Below are 312 nucleotides of genomic sequence, written 5' to 3'. Positions count from 1 at the left end.
AAGCCAGAGAAAATACTACTCACGGGCTTTATTTCCATGAAATAAGTCAAGCGGGCTTTATTTCTCTTTTTTTTTGGGAAATAAAGCCCATGGGCGTTATTTCCGCGGGGCTTATTTCACTCCACCGCGTATTGCACATTACATACGTGTAATTCCAAGCAACTTTGTCGAAAAAACCATGGCTCTAAAATCAATTTAGAATTTGCCAAATTTCGAAATTAGGTTTCTTAGCACTTTGCTGTAGTGTCGTAAAGAATTGCTTAAATTTGTACAAAAACATCCTGTAGGGGTTTTTTGGTATGAGGAATCCAT

Source organism: Rhagoletis pomonella, unplaced genomic scaffold (genome assembly GCF_013731165.1).
Source record: "Rhagoletis pomonella isolate Grant_MI unplaced genomic scaffold, Rhpom_1.0 Rhpom_scaffold_00001, whole genome shotgun sequence".
In the NCBI taxonomy this organism is placed as follows: domain Eukaryota; kingdom Metazoa; phylum Arthropoda; class Insecta; order Diptera; family Tephritidae; genus Rhagoletis; species Rhagoletis pomonella.
The sequence above is the reverse complement of the archived record's forward strand: the minus strand, read 5'-3'. Positions refer to the sequence as shown.